Genomic DNA, 19,707 nt, shown 5'->3' with positions numbered 1-19,707 from the left:
GTGCGATTCGCAATGAAATGCTTTGTCCCTTCACTGTTTCTAAGTCCTTAGGTCATTCACTATGTCTCTACTGTTTTCCTTGTGTTCCAGCATACATGACAGGTCGTCTTATTGTCTTTGTTTGTTCAACTCCTTTAGCCACCTTCAGGAGATCTTTTGGATCTACATTTCTCCATTCAGGTCTGGCTGGCTGTACTGTGTCTCGTAAGCCTTTGTTCATACCGTCAATAAATGCATTTACCAGTATTTTAACAAAGAGTGGGTTTATTGGACTGTACCCCATGTTTGCTCATTTCAGCTGTAACCGTCCAAAGTACATCTCTACACTTTCTCCTTTTTGCTGTGTCATGTCAGTCAGGAGTACAGACTGCTCTGATTGTTTCACAATAGCCCATTGTTTTAGTGATTCTCAGTATGCTGCCTGCTTTGCACTCACCAAGTTCTCTAGGTCTGTCCAGGTGCACTTAAACGTCCATTGTATTTTAGCATAGCTAGCTAGTCAGGGGCTCCAGGGATAATACTCCTGTATCTGTCTTACCCTATCCACCCTTCTTGGTCCTGATGAGGTTGGTTCTCTGGTGATGGGTCTGGTGGAGGAGATGACTGGATGATGATCTATGGGGGTGACATGCTGTTCTACAGCTTCCTTCCCAAACGAATTACTGTCAGCTTACTCCCAAAAAGTCAATGTACCCACTGCCCACTAACCACACTCGTGTGTCAGCTTCTTATGTCACTACATGTGATCTTGTCTGGACAGGATTCAGTGCAATTCACTTAGGTCGGGTTGCAGCACAGGTCATACAAGTATTTCTCCAGTCTGGGTTTGTCTGACCACAGTGTTTACAAGTCCATCTGTCTTGTCTGGGTCTCTGGTTATGCAAAGGTATGATGGTAGCAGTAATGTGTCGGTTATAGTCGGACTTGAGCATCAAAACATTAATAATACACCTTACTTCTGGACTGCTGCACTTTCTCAGACACCAGTTATTCATGTGCTATTTTCTTCCCTTGTCTGTGCCTTTTTTGTACGTCCAAACACCCACACTCTGGCATTTTTGCTTTTTTCAATATTGGTCCCACATCTTTCACTGCTTCCTTTCTTTCTCTGTCTTTTACAATCTACATAGCGGTTCTGGATCCTATTGGGGGCCTTGACTGCACACAGAAGAAGTTGCCCATGGCTTCAACTTATTCTTCAGACAGCTCACCTTTATTCTGAAAATGCCCTTTCTAGTGTGCCTGTATCTTATCTATGGGCGGCCATACATAGCAAGGCAGAGCGAGTGTCAAGATTTAGCGGGATGGCTTTCTACCTCTCACTTGGTAGACCTAAAGGATGTAACGGGAAGGCTTACCACCTCTCACCCGTTCGATCAGCTGGCTAGAAATGGAAGGCCCTGATGTGTTAGGCCTCTACCCCACTAGCTCAGCTCCATGGAGCGGGAACGCTTTCCATCTCTGACCTGCAACAAAAAACAGCTGACTGTAGCAAGAAGGCATTGATGTGTTAGGCCTCTCACCTACTACAGCAGTGCAGTTGGCTACCTCCTCCATTGATCCTCAATTTGCTATATAGCAATCACTCAACTTGAAGCGGTGAATCTTTTTACCAATAATTCAATCACACTGATAACTAAACAATCTTTCACAAATTTCCTCTAAAATAGGTACAGTTCTTTTACTTTCAACGTCCAACTTCAACTTACAATATTTCTATTCTACTTCAACACAGTACTATTGTTTTAAACACAAATCTTCCAGCGCGTACTACACCAAGGACAGAATATTCAGAGAATCTTGAGCGTAGCTCCATGCTCCCCCCCATCTGGCACTCAGCGGAGATAAGAACACACAGCATCTTTCCACACAGAAGGAGAAAGCAATTGCACAGCTGCTTAGTCCACCCCTCCCATCAGTATTTAGTGTCTTTCACACAGAAACAGAATGCAGCAGTTTTCAGACTTAATATCTACAAAACGTTCATCCTCTCGGAATCAAAAACAGTATATACTTATGTGATGAATCATTCATATGTGCTCATTCAGGGATTTTTTTTTCTTCTTTCCTTTCACTTTTCAGTTGATTTTTACAAGAAGAAATCCCTTATCTCAATCACTTCACCTAATTCAGCTCAAATTGAGTTGAATAATGTCTTCTGTCACATACAGAGGACCACACCTAACGGAACCCCTCATTAGGGTTGAGCGAAACGGGTCGTTCATTTTCAAAAGTCGCCGACTTTTGGCAAAGTCGGGTTTCATGAAACCCGATCCGACCCCTGTGCGGGGTCGGCCATGCGGTACGCGACTTTCGCGCCAAAGTCGCGTTTCAATGACGCGAAAAGCGCCATTTCTCAGCCAATGAAGGTAAACGCAGAGTGTGGGCAGCGTGATGACATAGGTCCTGGTCCCCACCATCTTAGAGAAGGGCATTGCAGTGATTGGCTTGCTGTCTGCGGCGTCATAGGGGCTATAAAGGGGCGTTCCCGCCGACCGCCATGTTACTGCTGCTGATCTGAGCTTAGGGAGAGGTTGCTGCCGCTTCGTCAGAAGCAGGGATAGCATTAGGCAGGGTCCATTAACCACCAAACCGCTTGTGCTGTAGCGATTTCCACTGCCCAACACCACCTTCGGTGTGCAGGGACAGTGGAAGCTACTTTTTTTTTTTTTTCCCTCAGCGCTGTAGCTCAATGTCTGCCCTAGAAGGCTCCCTGATAGCTGTATTGCTGTGTGTACGCCGCTGTGCAAACCAACTGCTTTTTTCAAAGCACAAATCCTCTTGTTCCTTCCTTTCTGCACAGCTATCTTTTTTGTTTGTCCACACTTTTTATTTAATTTGTGCATCAGTCCACTCCTTATTGCTGCCTGCCATACCTGGCTGAGATTACTGCAGGGAGATAGTAATTGTTGGACACTCCCTGTTTTTTTTTTGTTTTTTTTTGTGGGAGATTAAGATTGACATTTCTGCTAGAGTGCCATCCCTGTGTGTGTATCTCTCACTCAGTGGGCCATAGAAAGCCTATTTATTTTTTTGCTTGATTTGGGTTCTAAAATCTACCTGAAAAAATCACTACATCAATCAGTGGGAGAAAAATATTGGCCTCAGGGCTTGTGTGCCACTCCTGACTCCTGTGTGCATCATCACTCACTCAGTGGGCCATAGAAAGCCTATTTTTTTTTTTTTTGCTTTATTTGGGTTCTAAATTCTACCTGAAAAAATCAATAAATCAATCGGTGGGAGATTAATATTGGCCTTTGGGCTTGTGTGCCAGTCCTAAGCGTGCCATCTCTCTCTCTCAGATAGTGGGTCATAGAAAGCCTATTTATTATTTTTTTTATTGGGTTTATAAATTTTCCCTGGAAAAAAAAAAAAAGTGGGAGATTAATATTGGCCTCTGGGCTTGTGTGCCAGACCTGAGCGTGCCATCTCTCTCACAAATAGTGGGCCATAGAAAGCCTATTTATTTTTTTGGTTGATTTGGGTTCTAAATTCTACCTGAAAAAATCAATAAATCAATCAGTGGGAGATAAATATTGGCCTCTGGGCTTGTGTGCCACTCCTGACTCCTGTGTGCGTTATCTCTCACTCAGTGGGCCATAGAAAGCCTATTTTTTGTTTATTTGTTTTATAAATTCTCCCTGAAAAAAAAAGGGATATTAATATTGGCCTTTGGGCTTGTGTGCCAGTCCTAAGCGTGCCATCTCTCTCTCTCAGATAGTGGGCCATAGAAAGCCTATTTATTATTTTTTTTATTGGGTTTATAAATTTTCCCTGAAAAAAAAAAAAAGTGGGAGATTAATATTGGCCTCTGGGCTTGTGTGCCAGTCCTGAGCGTGCCATCTCTCTCACAAATAGTGGGCCATAGAAAGCCTATTTATTTTTTTGGTTGATTTGGGTTCTAAATTCTACCTGAAAAAATCAATAAATCAATCAGTGGGAGATAAATATTGGCCTCTGGGCTTGTGTGCCACTCCTGACTCCTGTGTGCGTCATCTCTCACTCCGTGGGCCATAGAAAGCCTATTTTTTCTTTTATTTGTTTTCTAAATTCTCCCTGAAAAATCATTTTATTTTATTTGGTTTCTAAATTCTTCCTGAAAAAATCTTTTTTTTTTATAGTTTTTTTTTTCTAAAGTCTCCCTGGAAAAAAAAAAAAAAATCAAATCAGTGGGAGATTAATATTGCCCTTTCTGCTTGTGTGCCAGTCTTGACTCCTGGGTGTGCCATCTCTCTCTCTCCAATTGTGGGCCATAGAAAGCCTATTATTTTTTTAGCTTGATTTGGGTTCCAAAATCTACCTGAAAAAATCACTACATCAATCAGTGGGAGAACAATATTGGCCTCTGGGCTTGTGTGCCACTCCTGACTCCTGGGTGCGTCATCTCTCACTCCGTGGGCCATAGAAAGCCTATTTTTTCTTTTATTTGTTTTCTAAATTCTCCCTGAAAAATCATTTTATTTTATTTGGTTTCTAAATTCTTCCTGAAAAAATCTTTTTTTTTTTATAGTTTTTTTTTTCTAAAGTCTCCCTGGAAAAAAAAAAAAAATCAAATCAGTGGGAGATTAATATTGCCCTTTCTGCTTGTGTGCCAGTCTTGACTCCTGGGTGTGCCATCTCTTTCTCTCTCTCTCTCTCTCCAATTGTGGGCCATAGAAAGCCTATTTTTTTTTTTAGCTTGATTTGGGTTCCAAAATCTACCTGAAAAAATCACTACATCAATCAGTGGGAGAACAATATTGGCCTCTGGGCTTGTGTGCCACTCCTGACTCCTGTGTGCGTCATCTGTCACTCAGTGGGCCATAGAAAGCCTATTTATTCTTTTATTTGTTTTCTAAATTCTCCCTGAAAAATCATTTTATTTTATTTGGTTTCTAAATTCTTCCTGAAAAAATATTTTTTTTTTATAATTTGTTTTTTCTAAAGTCTCCCTGAAAAAAAAAAAATCAAATCAGTGGGAGATTAATATTGCCCTTTCTGCTTGTGTGCCAGTCTTGACTCCTGGGTGTGCCATCTCTCTCTCTCTCTCTCTCCAATTGTGGGCCATAGAAAGCCTATTTTTTTTTTTAGCTTGATTTGGGTTCCAAAATCTACCTGAAAAAATCACTACATCAATCATTGGGAGAACAATATTGGCCTCTGGGCTTGTGTGCCACTCCTGACTCCTGTGTGCGTCATCTGTCACTCAGTGGGCCATAGAAAGCCTATTTTTTCTTTTATTTGTTTTCTAAATTCTCCCTGAAAAAATCATTTTATTTTATTTGGTTTCTAAATTCTTCCTGAAAAAATCATTTTTTTTTATTATTTATTTTTTCTAAAGTCTCCCTGGAGAAAAAAAAAAATCAAATCAGTGGGAGATTAATATTGCCCTTTCTGCTTGTGTGCCAGTCTTGACTCCTGGGTGTGCCATCTCTCTCTCTCTCTCTCCAATTGTGGGCCATAGAAAGCCTATTATTTTTTTAGCTTGATTTGGGTTCCAAAATCTACCTGAAAAAATCACTACATCAATCAGTGGGAGATAAATATTGGCCTCTGGGCTTGTGTGCCACTCCTGACTCCTGTGTGCGTCATCTCTCACTCAGTGGGCCATAGAAAGCCTTTTTTTGTTTTATTTGTTTTCTAAATTCTCCCTGAAAAATTCATTTTATTTTATTTGGTTTCTAAATTCTTCCTGAAAAAATCTTTTTTTTTTATAGTTTTTTTTTCTAAAGTCTCCCTGGAAAAAAAAAAAAATGAAATCAGTGGGAGATTAATATTGCCCTTTCTGCTTGTGTGCCAGTCTTGACTCCTGGGTGTGCCATCTCTCTCTCTCTCTCTCTCTCTCTCTCTCTCCAATTGTGGGCCATAGAAAGCCTATTTTTTTTTTAGCTTGATTTGGGTTCCAAAATCTACCTGAAAAAATCACTACATCAATCAGTGGGAGATAAATATTGGCCTCTGGGCTTGTGTGCCACTCCTGACTCCTGTGTGCGTCATCTGTCACTCAGTGGGCCATAGAAAGCCTATTTTTTCTTTTATTTGTTTTCTAAATTCTCCCTGAAAAAATCATTTTATTTTATTTGGTTTCTAAATTCTTCCTGAAAAAATCATTTTTTTTTATTATTTATTTTTTCTAAAGTCTCCCTGGAAAAAAAAAAAATCAAATCAGTGGGAGATTAATATTGCCCTTTCTGCTTGTGTGCCAGTCTTGACTCCTGGGTGTGCCATCTCTCTCTCTCTCTCTCTCTCTCCAATTGTGGGCCATAGAAAGCCTATTTTTTTTTTTAGCTTGATTTGGGTTCCAAAATCTACCTGAAAAAATCACTACATCAATCAGTGGGAGAACAATATTGGCCTCTGGGCTTGTGTGCCACTCCTGACTCCTGTGTGCGTCATCTGTCACTCAGTGGGCCATAGAAAGCCTATTTTTTCTTTTATTTGTTTTCTAAATTCTCCCTGAAAAATCATTTTATTTTATTTGGTTTCTAAATTCTTCCTGAAAAAATATTTTTTTTTTATAATTTTTTTTTTCTAAAGTCTCCCTGGAAAAAAAAAAAATCAAATCAGTGGGAGATTAATATTGCCCTTTCTGCTTGTGTGCCAGTCTTGACTCCTGGGTGTGCCATCTCTCTCTCTCTCTCTCTCCAATTGTGGGCCATAGAAAGCCTATTTTTTTTTTTAGCTTGATTTGGGTTCCAAAATCTACCTGAAAAAATCACTACATCAATCATTGGGAGAACAATATTGGCCTCTGGGCTTGTGTGCCACTCCTGACTCCTGTGTGCGTCATCTGTCACTCAGTGGGCCATAGAAAGCCTATTTTTTCTTTTATTTGTTTTCTAAATTCTCCCTGAAAAAATCATTTTATTTTATGTGGTTTCTAAATTCTTCCTGAAAAAATCATTTTTTTTTATTATTTATTTTTTCTAAAGTCTCCCTGGAAAAAAAAAAAAAAATCAAATCAGTGGGAGATTAATATTGCCCTTTCTGCTTGTGTGCCAGTCTTGACTCCTGGGTGTGCCATCTCTCTCTCTCTCTCCAATTGTGGGCCATAGAAAGCCTATTATTTTTTTAGCTTGATTTGGGTTCCAAAATCTACCTGAAAAAATCACTACATCAATCAGTGGGAGATAAATATTGGCCTCTGGGCTTGTGTGCCACTCCTGACTCCTGTGTGCGTCATCTCTCACTCAGTGGGCCATAGAAAGCCTTTTTTTGTTTTATTTGTTTTATAAATTCTCCCTGAAAAAATCATTTTATTTTATTTGGTTTCTAAATTCTTCCTGAAAAAATCATTTTATTCTATTATTTTTTTTTCCTAAAGTCTCCCTGAAAAAAAAAAAAAATCAAATCAGTGGGAGATTAATATTTACATTTGTGCTTCAGTGACAGTCCTGCGTGTGTGGCATCTCTCTCATTTGTTGCCACCAACAACAGAGTGTGTAACATTGTGCCTGATTTTCGTTGTGGTCTCACTCACCTGTAAAGGGGTAGCTAAATCATACTGAAGTTATAGCTCACCGTGTAAGTTGTGTGACAGCAACAAATACCGTTAGTTTGGTTACGTTTTTAAAACAATGAGGAAGTCTGGTGGAAGAGGTCGTGGCCGGGGGCGTTCATTGTCAGCTGGTAATGAGGGTAGTGGTAGTGGTGGAGCATCAGCTGGTCGTGGGAAAAAAAATATTGCACCTAAGTCTGGAGCTGTGGAGCCAGGTTCGTCGTCTGGCTACACAAGGCCTCGAACGCTCCCTTTTCTGGGAGTAGGAAAACCGCTTTTAAAGCCGGAGCAGCAAGAGCAAGTTTTGGCTTATCTTGCTGACTCAGCCTCTAGCTCTTTTGCCTCCTCTCGTGAAACTGGTAAATGTCAAAGCAGCGCGTCGTTTGTGGATGTTCACGGTCAGGGACAAGTCGCTTCCTTGTCCTCTTCAGCAAAAACAACAACAGAGAAGAATGCAGCAGGCGACACAACGGGTTACTCCATGGAGCTCTTTACACATACCGTCCCTGGCTTAGAAAGTGAAGCAGTTAACAGTCCATGCCCATTACAAGTTGAATCTGACATGGAGTGCACTGATGCACAGCCACAGCCAGACTACTATGCTGGTCCTTTGACTCAGACCACAACATTGCCCTCGCAGGGTAATGATCAAGAATCAGACCCTGATGAGACTATGTTGCCCCATCACGAACGCTATACCACCGACCGACACGATGACACAGACGAAGTTGCACACGAGCTACAAGAAGAGGTAATAGATGACCCAGTTCTTGACCCCGATTGGCAGCCATTGGGGGAACAGGGTGCAGGCGGCAGCAGTTCTGAAGCGGAGGAGGAGGGGCCGCAGCAGGCATCAACATCGCAACAGGTTCCATCTGCCGGGCCCGTATCTTGCCCAAAACGCGTGGCAAAGCCAAAACCTGTTGGAGGACAGCGTGGCCATCCGGTTAAAGCTCAGTCTGCAATGCCTGAAAAGGTATCCGATGCTAGAAAGAGTGCAGTCTGGCATTTTTTTAAACAACATCCAATTGATCAGCGCAAAGTCATCTGTCAAAAATGTTCAACTACCTTAAGCAGAGGACAGAATCTGAAAAGTCTCAATACAAGTTGCATGCATAGACATTTAACCACCATGCATTTGCAAGCCTGGACTAACTACCAAACGTCCCTTAAGGTTGTAGCACCCTCGGCCAATGAAGCTAGTCAGCAACGCAACATCCCTTCCGGCAGTGTAGGGCCACCATTTTCCGCACCACCTGCAGTATCTGTGCAGGTTTCTTTGCCAGGCCAAAGCAGTCAGGGTCAGGGAATCACCAGTTTCGTAGTAGGAAACACTGCATCTAGGGCACCGGCGGCAACAATACCATCTCCCACCGTCTCTCAGTCTGCCATGTCCACCGGCACCCCCGCTAGTTCCACGATCTCCAGCTCTCCAGTCCAGCTCACCCTACATGAGACTATGGTTAGAAAAAGGAAGTACTTAGCCTCGCATCCACGTACACAGGGTTTGAACGCCCACATAGCTAGACTAATCTCGTTAGAGATGATGCCCTACCGGTTAGTTGAAAGCAAAGCTTTCAAAGCCCTGATGGACTACGCTGTACCACGCTACGAGCTACCCAGTCGACACTTTTTTTCCAGAAAAGCCATCCCAGCCCTCCACCAGCATGTTAAAGAGCGCATCGTCCATGCACTCAGGCAATCTGTGAGCACAAAGGTGCACCTGACAACAGATGCATGGACCAGTAGGCATGGCCAGGGACGTTACGTGTCAATCACGGCACACTGGGTGAATGTTGTGGATGCAGGGTCCACAGGGGACAGCAAGTTTGGGACACTTCTGCCTAGCCCACGGTCTAGGAAACAGTTGGCTGTAGCCGTTCGCACCCCCTCCTCCTCCTCTTCGTCCTCCTGCAGAAGCGAGAGCTCGTCCACAGACCGCAGTCGCACAACCACTCCATCCGCAGCTGCCACTGTTGCACACCAGGTCTCCCATTATGGGGCAGCTACTGGCAAACGTCAGCAGGCTGTATTGGCTATGAAGTGTTTGGGCGACAACAGACACACCGCGGAAGTTCTGTCCGAGTTCTTGCAGAAAGAAACGCAGTCGTGGCTGGGCACTGTAGATCTTGAGGCAGGCAAGGTAGTGAGTGATAACGGAAGGAATTTCATGGCTGCCATCTCCCTTTCCCAACTGAAACACATTCCTTGCCTGGCTCACACCTTAAACCTGGTGGTGCAGTGCTTCCTGAAAAGTTATCCGGGGTTATCCGACCTGCTCCTCAAAGTGCGTGGACTTTGCTCACATATCCGCCGTTCGCCCGTACACTCCAGCCGTATGCAGACCTATCAGCGTTCTTTGAACCTTCCCCAGCATCGCCTAATCATAGACGTTGCAACAAGGTGGAACTCAACACTGCACATGCTTCAGAGACTGTGCGAACAGAGGCGGGCTGTTATGTTTTTGTGGGAGGATACACATACACGGGCAGGCAGTAGGATGGCAGACATGGAGTTGTCAGGTGTGCAGTGGTCGAAGATTCAAGACATGTGTCAAGTCCTTCAGTGTTTTGAGGAATGCACACGGCTGGTTAGTGCAGACAACGCCATAATAAGCATGAGCATCCCCCTAATGCGTCTGCTGATGCAAAGTTTGACGCACATAAAGGATCAGGCGTCTGCAGCTGAGGAAGAGGAAAGCCTTGATGACAGTCAGCCATTGTCTGGCCAGGGCAGTGTACAGGACAAGTTAGCGGGCGAAGAGGAGGAGGAGGACGAGGAGAATGATGGGGATGATTATATTTTTAATGAGGAAGCTTTTCCAGGGCCACTGGAAATTTGTGGCGCGGCAAGGCCGGGTTCTGGTTTTTGGAGGGACACAAGTGACGTGGATTTGCCTGAAACTGCCCCTCAACCAAGCACAACCGCAGATTTGAGAACTGGAACTTTGGCCCACATGGCGGATTATGCCTTACGTATCCTCAAAAGGGACACACGCATTACTAAAATGATGAACGATGACGATTACTGGTTGGCCTGCCTCCTTGATCCTCGCTATAAAGGCAAATTGCAAAATATAATGCCACATGAGAACTTGGAACTAATATTAGCAACCAAACAATCAACTCTTGTTGACCGTTTGCTTCTGGCATTCCCTGCACACAGCGCCCGTGATCGTTCTCACACGAGCTGCAGGGGCCAGCAGACCAGAGGAGTTAGAGGGGCAGAAATCAGAAGTGGCGTTGGCCAGAGGGGTTTTCTGACCAGGTTGTGGAGTGATTTTGCTATGACCGCAGACAGGACAGGTACTGCAGCTTCAATTCAAAGTGACAGGAGACAACATTTGTCCAGTATGGCTACAAACTATTTTTCATCCCTTATCGATGTTCTCCCTCAACCATCATTCCCATTTGATTACTGGGCATCAAAATTAGACACCTGGCCAGAATTGGCAGAATATGCATTGCAGGAGCTTGCTTGCCCGGCAGCTAGTGTCCTATCAGAAAGAGTATTCAGTGCTGCAGGTTCAATACTAACAGAAAAAAGGACTCGTCTGGCTACCCAAAATGTAGATGATCTAACCTTCATTAAAATGAACCACAACTGGATTTCGAAATCTTTTGCCCCACCTTGCCCGGCTGACACCTAGCTTTCCTATGAAAAGGTCTTGCCTGTGGACTATTCTGAATGACTTTTCCAATCTCGTAATTTTCTGCACCTGATTGTCCAGCATACGACATGTTTACATGTTTACATGTTTAGTGACATGTTTACACCTCACTAAAGACTCGCTACACTCATCAGGAGGGCGTTAAACTAGAAGAAGAGGGGACGGGAAGAAAAACATTAGACTCGAACAAAGACGACCCAGGAAAACATACTCAGAAGGGAGGTAAGAACATTTCTAAAACAATCCACAGTGAGGAGATTGGAACAAAACAAAATCCTCTAAACTGCATGCTCGCAAACGCCAGAAGCCTGACAAACAAGATGGAAGAACTAGAAGCAGAAATATCTACAGGTAACTTTGACATAGTGGGAATAACCGAGACATGGTTAGATGAAAGCTATGACTGGGCAGTTAACTTACAGGGTTACAGTCTGTTTAGAAAGGATCGTAAAAATCGGAGAGGAGGAGGGGTTTGTCTCTATGTAAAGTCTTGTCTAAAGTCCACTTTAAGGGAGGATATTAGCGAAGGGAATGAGGATGTCGAGTCCATATGGGTTGAAATTCATGGAGGGAAAAATGGTAACAAAATTCTCATTGGGGTCTGTTACAAACCCCCAAATATAACAGAAAGCATGGAAAGTCTACTTCTAAAGCAGATAGATGAAGCTGCAACCCATAATGAGGTCCTGGTTATGGGGGACTTTAACTACCCGGATATTAACTGGGAAACAGAAACCTGTGAAACCCATAAAGGCAACAGGTTTCTGCTAATAACCAAGAAAAATTATCTTTCACAATTGGTGCAGAATCCAACCAGAGGAGCAGCACTTTTAGACCTAATACTATCTAATAGACCTGACAGAATAACAAATCTGCAGGTGGTTGGGCATTTAGGAAATAGCGACCACAATATTGTGCAGTTTCACCTGTCTTTCACTAGGGGGACTTGTCAGGGAGTCACAAAAACATTGAACTTTAGGAAGGCAAAGTTTGAACAGCTTAGAGATGCCCTTAATCTGGTAGACTGGGACAATATCCTCAGAAATGAGAATACAGATAATAAATGGGAAATGTTTAAGAACATCCTAAATAGGCAGTGTAAGCGGTTTATACCTTGTGGGAATAAAAGGACTAGAAATAGGAAAAACCCAATGTGGCTAAACAAAGAAGTAAGACAGGCAATTAACAGTAAAAAGAAAGCATTTGCACTACTAAAGCAGGATGGCACCATTGAAGCTCTAAAAAACTATAGGGAGAAAAATACTTTATCTAAAAAACTAATTAAAGCTGCCAAAAAGGAAACAGAGAAGCACATTGCTAAGGAGAGTAAAACTAATCCCAAACTGTTCTTCAACTATATCAATAGTAAAAGAATAAAAACTGAAAATGTAGGCCCCTTAAAAAATAGTGAGGAAAGAATGGTTGTAGATGACGAGGAAAAAGCTAACATATTAAACACCTTCTTCTCCACGGTATTCACGGTGGAAAATGAAATGCTAGGTGAAATCCCAAGAAACAATGAAAACCCTATATTAAGGGTCACCAATCTAACCCAAGAAGAGGTGCGAAACCGGCTAAATAAGATTAAAATAGATAAATCTCCGGGTCCGGATGGCATACACCCACAAGTACTAAGAGAGCTAAGTAATGTAATAGATAAACCATTATTTCTTATTTTTAGTGACTCTATAGCGACAGGGTCTGTTCCGCAGGACTGGCGCATAGCAAATGTGGTGCCAATATTCAAAAAGGGCTCTAAAAGTGAACCTGGAAATTATAGGCCAGTAAGTCTAACCTCTATTGTTGGTAAAATATTTGAAGGGTTTCTGAGGGATGTTATTCTGGATTATCTCAATGAGAATAACTGTTTAACTCCATATCAGCATGGGTTTATGAGAAATCGCTCCTGTCAAACCAATCTAATCAGTTTTTATGAAGAGGTAAGCTATAGACTGGACCACGGTGAGTCATTGGACGTGGTATATCTCGATTTTTCCAAAGCGTTTGATACCGTGCCGCACAAGAGGTTGGTACACAAAATGAGAATGCTTGGTCTGGGGGAAAATGTGTGTAAATGGGTTAGTAACTGGCTTAGTGATAGAAAGCAGAGGGTGGTTATAAATGGTATAGTCTCTAACTGGGTCGCTGTGACCAGTGGGGTACCGCAGGGGTCAGTATTGGGACCTGTTCTCTTCAACATATTCATTAATGATCTGGTAGAAGGTTTACACAGTAAAATATCGATATTTGCAGATGATACAAAACTATGTAAAGCAGTTAATACAAGAGAAGATAGTATTCTGCTACAGATGGATCTGGATAAGTTGGAAACTTGGGCTGAAAGGTGGCGGATGAGGTTTAACAATGATAAATGTAAGGTTATACACATGGGAAGAGGGAATCAATATCACCATTACACACTGAACGGGAAACCACTGGGTAAATCTGACAGGGAGAAGGACTTGGGGATGCTAGTTAATGATAAACTTACCTGGAGCAGCCAGTGCCAGGCAGCAGCTGCCAAGGCAAACAGGATCATGGGGTGCATTAAAAGAGGTCTGGATACACATGATGAGAGCATTATACTGCCTCTGTACAAATCCCTAGTTAGACCGCACATGGAGTACTGTGTCCAGTTTTGGGCACCGGTGCTCAGGAAGGATATAATGGAACTAGAGAGAGTACAAAGGAGGGCAACAAAATTAATAAAGGGGATGGGAGAACTACAATACCCAGATAGATTAGCGAAATTAGGATTATTTAGTCTAGAAAAAAGACGACTGAGGGGCGATCTAATAACCATGTATAAGTATATAAGGGGACAATACAAATATCTCGCTGAGGATCTGTTTATACCAAGGAAGGTGACGGGCACAAGGGGGCATTCTTTGCGTCTGGAGGAGAGAAGGTTTTTCCACCAACATAGAAGAGGATTCTTTACTGTTAGGGCAGTGAGAATCTGGAATTGCTTGCCTGAGGAGGTGGTGATGGCGAACTCAGTCGAGGGGTTCAAGAGAGGCCTGGATGTCTTCCTGGAGCAGAACAATATTGTATCATACAATTATTAGGTTCTGTAGAAGGACGTAGATCTGGGTATTTATTATGATGGAATATAGGCTGAACTGGATGGACAAATGTCTTTTTTCGGCCTTACTACTAACTTACTAACTATGTAAATGGCCAAACTCCCCACACGGGGCCGTGGTATCGACACTTGGCGCCAGCACCCGTGAGAGTGCTGTTTGTCTGAAGAGGTGGGTGTGCCCGCTTTTGGTCGACGGCACTGCCACTGGGTCCCTCCTAGTACAATAAAGTGTCTCTGGCGGTGGTGGTGAGCACCCAACGTCAGACACACCGTTGTAATATGAGGGGCCCTGGGCCTGTACCGCCGGCCACAAGACAGTTCCCCCCCCCAGCTCAAACAGTGCTCTACCACTTGCAAAATTATCTCACAGCTCCACCAATGTTTAGTCTATGCGCTGACATCCTTCAATGCCTGCCACTGACAATACCATTGTATTGACATTTTTGTTATGTTAGGCCTTCGAAGCCTGTCTGCGGTCACTCCTTCCACTATGCCTCCACTGACCACACCACTGCTGCCCGTGTACCCCTGGAACCAATTTAAAATTGCCTACAGCCATGTGTTATTATTTTAGGCCTTCGATGCCTGTCTGCGGTCACTCCTTACAATATGCCTCCACTGACCACACCACTGCTGCCCGTGTACCCCTGGAACCAATTTAAAATTGCCTACAGCCAGCCCAATTTTTTTATTTTAGGCCTTCGATGCCTGTCTGCGGTCCGTTCTTTCTACTACTACTACACTGACCAGGCCACTGCTGCCCGTGTTCCCCTGGAACCAATTTAAAATTGCCTACAGCCATGTGTTATTATTTTAGGCCTTCGATGCCTGTCTGCGGTCACTCCTTCCACTAGGCCTCCACTGACCACACCACTGCTGCCCGTGTACCCCTGGAACCAATTTAAAATTGCCTACAGCCAGCCCAATTGTTTTATTTTAGGCCTTCGATGCCTGTCTGCGGTCCGTTCTTTCTACTACTACTACACTGACCAGGCCACTGCTGCCCGTGTACCCCTGGAACCAATTTAAAATTGCCTACAGCCATGTGTTATTATTTTAGGCCTTCGATGCCTGTCTGCGGTCACTCCTTCCACTAGGCCTCCACTGACCACACCACTGCTGCCCGTGTACCCCTGGAACCAATTTAAAATTGCCTACAGCCAGCCCAATTTTTTTATTTTAGGCCTTCGATGCCTGTCTGCGGTCCGTTCTTTTTACTACTACTACACTGACCAGGCCACTGCTGCCCGTGTACCCCTGGAACCAATTTAAAATTGCCTACAGCCATGTGTTATTATTTTAGGCCTTCGATGCCTGTCTGCGGTCACTCCTTACAATATGCCTCCACTGACCACACCACTGCTGCCCGTGTACCCCTGGAACCAATTTAAAATTGCCTACAGCCAGCCCAATGTTTTTATTTTAGGCCTTCGATGCCTGTCTGCGGTCCGTTCTTTCTACTACTACTACACTGACCAGGCCACTGCTGCCCGTGTTCCCCTGGAACCAATTTAAAATTGCCTACAGCCATGTGTTATTATTTTAGGCCTTCGATGCCTGTCTGCGGTCACTCCTTCCACTAGGCCTCCACTGACCACACCACTGCTGCCCGTGTACCCCTGGAACCTATTTATAATTGCATAGAGCATCCTTTTTTTAATAGTAGGCGTGCAAAGTCTGTCTGCGGTTCACTATTGAAATTGTCCTCCACTGCCCAGAGCACTGCAGCTTGTGTACCCCTGTAACTTTTTTCTGCTGCAGTGAGCCACATTTTTGGTTTGAGTCCTACTACCTGTGTCTGTCTGCGCCACTCAATTCAGCTGTGTTCCTTTGAAAAAAGCTGAGCGTCAATAGTCTTGTTTTCAGCCTCTAGGAATTTTAAAACTGCATTGGGTGTACAACTTTGGTAGGGCCTACTAACGGTGTCTGCCTCCCCAAGGTGTTCCCCAGGTTTCCTCTCCATTGCTTCAATCTTCATGCTCTCGTTTAGTAGTTGTTGGAAACTACGCTGCATTAGGCCTACAAATTGGGTATGGGGTGTAGAGAGATGGTGTGTTACACTCCAAGGTGTTCCCCAGGTTTCCTCTCCATTGCTTCAATCTTCATGCTCTCGTTTAGTAGTTGTTGGAAACTACGCTGCATTAGGCCTACAAATTGGGTATGGGGTGTAGATAGATTGTGTGTTCCACTCCAAGGTGTTCCCCAGGTTTCCTCTCCATTGCTTCGATCTTCATGCTCTCGTTTAGTAGTTGTAGAAAACTACACTGCATTAGGCCTACAAATTGGGTATGGGGTGTAGAGAGATGGTGTGTTCCACTCCAAGGTGTTCCCCAGGTTTCCTCGCCATTGCTTCGATCTTCATGCTCTCGTTTAGTAGTTGTTGGAAACTACGCTGCATTAGGCCTACAAATTGGGTATGGGGTGTAGAGAGATGGTGTGTTCCACTCCAAGGTGTTCTCCAGGTTGCCTTTCCTGAGCTTCGATCTTCATGCTCTCGTTTAGTAGTTGTTGGAAACTACGCTGCATTAGGCCTACAAATTGGGTATGGGGTGTAGAGAGATGGTGTGTTCCACTCCAAGGTGTTCCCCAGGTTTCCTCTCCATTGCTTCGATCTTCATGCTCTCGTTTAGTAGTTGTAGAAAACTACACTGCATTAGGCCTACAAATTGGGTATGGGTTGTAGAGAGATGGTGTGTTCCACTCCAAGGTGTTCTCCAGGTTGCCTTTCCTGAGCTTCGATCTTCATGCTCTCGTTTAGTAGTTGTTGGAAACTACGCTGCATTAGGCCTACAAATTGGGTATGGGGTGTAGAGAGATGGTGTGTTCCACTCCAAGGTGTTCCCCAGGTTTCCTCGCCATTGCTTCGATCTTCATGCTCTCGTTTAGTAGTTGTTGGAAACTACGCTGCATTAGGCCTACAAATTGGGTATGGGGTGTAGAGAGATGGTGTGTTCCACTCCAAGGTGTTCCCCAGGTTTCCTCTCCATTGCTTCGATCTTCATGCTCTCGTTTAGTAGTTGTTGGAAACTACGCTGCATTAGGCCTACAAATTGGGTATGGGGTGTAGAGAGATGGTGTGTTCCACTCCAAGGTGTTCCCCAGGTTTCCTCTCCATTGCTTCGATCTTCATGCTCTCGTTTAGTAGTTGTAGAAAACTACACTGCATTAGGCCTACAAATAGGGTATGGGGTGTAGAGAGATGGTGTGTTCCACTCCAAGGTGTTCCCCAGGTTTCCTCGCCATTGCTTCGATCTTCATGCTCTCGTTTAGTAGTTGTTGGAAACTACGCTGCATTAGGCCTACAAATTGGGTATGGGGTGTAGAGAGATGGTGTGTTCCACTCCAAGGTGTTCCCCAGGTTTCCTCGCCATTGCTTCGATCTTCATGCTCTCGTTTAGAAGTTGTTGGAAACTACGCTGCATTAGGTGTTATGGCTGGCAATCAGGCAACACAGCGTGCAGTAATCAGCGCACATACAGAGATCTGGCAATAACCAAAAACAATAGGACGAGCTCTGAGACGTGGAATCTCTGTAGACTGCAGTACCTGATCTATCCTCACACAACTATAAGCAGCAGTGGATTGCGCCTATCACTACCTATGCAACTCGGCACTGCCTGAGGAGCTGACTAGCCTGAAGATAGAAATACAAGCCTGACTTACCTCAGAGAAATACCCCAAAGGAATAGGCAGCCCCCCACATATAATGACTGTTAGCAAGATGAAAAGACAAACGTAGGAATGAAATAGATTCAGCAAAGTGAGGCCCGATATTCTAGACAGAGCGAGGATAGCAAAGAGAACTATGCAGTCTACAAAAAACCCTAAAACGAAAACCACGCAAAGGGGCAAAAAGACCCACCGTGCCGAACTAACAGCACGGCGGTGCACCCCTTTGCTTCTCAGAGCTTCCAGCAAAAGTTAATAGCAAGCTGGACAGAAAAAACCGAACACAAACTAGAAGCACTTATCTAGCAGAGCAGCAGGCCCAAGGAAAGATGCAGTAGCTCAGATCCAACACTGGAACATTGACAAGGAGCAAGGAAGACAGACTCAGGTGGAGCTAAATAGCAAGGCAGCCAACGAGCTCACCAAAACACCTGAGGGAGGAAGCCCAGAGACTGCAATACCACTTGTGACCACAGAAGTGAACTCAGCCACAGAATTCACAACAGTACCCCCCCTTGAGGAGGGGTCACCGAACCCTCACCAGAACCCCCAGGCCGACCAGGATGAGCCACATGAAAGGCACGAACAAGATCTGGGGCATGGACATCAGAGGCAAAAACCCAGGAATTATCTTCCTGAGCATAACCCTTCCATTTGACCAGATACTGGAGTTTCCGTCTAGAGACACGAGAATCCAAAATCTTCTCCACAATATACTCCAATTCCCCCTCCACCAAAACAGGGGCAGGAGGCTCCACAGATGGAACCATAGGTGCCACATATCTCCTCAACAACGACCTATGGAATACATTATGTATGGAAAAGGAGTCTGGGAGGGTCAGACGAAAAGACACCGGATTGAGAATCTCAGAAATCCTATACGGACCAATAAAACGAGGTTTAAATTTAGGAGAGGAAACCTTCATAGGAATATGACGAGAAGATAACCAAACCAGATCCCCAACACGAAGTCGGGGTCCCACACGGCGTCTGCGATTAGCGAAAAGCTGAGCCTTCTCCTGGGACAAGGTCAAATTGTCCACTACCTGAGTCCAGATCTGCTGCAACCTGTCCACCACAGAATCCACACCAGGACAGTCCGAAGACTCAACCTGTCCTGAAGAGAAACGAGGATGGAACCCAGAATTGCAGAAAAATGGAGAGACCAAGGTAGCCGAGCTGGCCCGATTATTAAGGGCGAACTCAGCCAACGGCAAAAATGACACCCAATCATCCTGGTCAGCGGAAACAAAACATCTCAGATATGTTTCCAAGGTCTGATTGGTTCGTTCGGTCTGGCCATTAGTCTGAGGATGGAAGGCCGAGGAGAAAGATAGGTCAATGCCCATCCTACCACAAAAGGCTCGCCAGAACCTCGAGACAAACTGGGAACCTCTGTCAGAAACAATATTCTCAGGAATGCCATGTAAACGAACCACATGCTGGAAGAACAAAGGCACCAAATCAGAGGAGGAAGGCAATTTAACCAAGGGCACCAGATGGACCATTTTAGAAAAGCGATCACAGACCACCCAAATGACCGACATTTTTTGAGAAACGGGAAGGTCAGAAATGAAATCCATCGAAATATGTGTCCAAGGCCTCTTCGGGACCGACAAGGGCAAAAGCAACCCACTGGCACGTGAACAGCAGGGCTTAGCCCTAGCACAAATTCCACAGGACTGCACAAAAGCACGCACATCCCGTGACAGAGATGGCCACCAGAAGGATCTAGCAACCAACTCCCTGGTACCAAAGATTCCTGGATGACCGGCCAGCACCGAACAATGAAGTTCAGAAATAACT

Source organism: Ranitomeya imitator, chromosome 6 (assembly GCF_032444005.1).
Source record: "Ranitomeya imitator isolate aRanImi1 chromosome 6, aRanImi1.pri, whole genome shotgun sequence".
In the NCBI taxonomy this organism is placed as follows: Eukaryota; Metazoa; Chordata; class Amphibia; order Anura; family Dendrobatidae; genus Ranitomeya; species Ranitomeya imitator.
The sequence above is the reverse complement of the archived record's forward strand: the minus strand, read 5'-3'. Positions refer to the sequence as shown.